Source organism: Egretta garzetta, unplaced genomic scaffold, assembly GCF_000687185.1.
Source record: "Egretta garzetta isolate BGI_Z169 unplaced genomic scaffold, ASM68718v1 scaffold998, whole genome shotgun sequence".
Lineage (NCBI taxonomy): Eukaryota > Metazoa > Chordata > Aves > Pelecaniformes > Ardeidae > Egretta > Egretta garzetta.
The window spans coordinates 37,268-37,859 of NW_009260416.1; positions in this window are offsets into that span (position 1 = coordinate 37,268).

The following is a 592-nucleotide window of genomic DNA, read 5'->3' on the forward strand; positions in this document are numbered from 1 at the left end:
GGAGCACCAGAAACCAAACCCCAGCCCGGGGACACCCCAGCACGGGACCATGGCTGCCACCCCGGCACGCCGCAGCCCCGCTCACCTGCTGCCCCATCCCGTCAGAGATGTATTTTTCATCATCTTTGGCAGAAGCAGGCACGCCGCGAGCTGCCAGGCCCCCCTGCCCCTATAAATATGCATCAGGCAGGGTTTATGGAGACGGATGGTGTGGGGGGCTGTGCTGCGGTTGAGGGGAAGGCAGAGTGGGGCTGGGCCGGGGCCCCGTGATTAATCACTGCCCACTCCGTTTAGGGGGATTCATCACGGGCCGCTGTCAGGTAAATCACTGGAAAAACACCTCTTCAGTAATTAATGTGAAGTGACGGATGGACAGCCCCCGGGCCCATTAATCTGGACCATCAGCGCCGACCGAGATTATGAATGTCAGGATGCATAAACTGCCGGCAGATCAATAGGGCCAGGAACCCATCCAAGGCTCTCATTTCCGAGGCACCTCCGGTACATTAGCCTCCCCTCCACGCAGCCCCCAGCCGAGGCGCGAACGCTCCCCGCGGCCCCTCACCGACAGCCGGCAGCGGTGCCGGGAAGG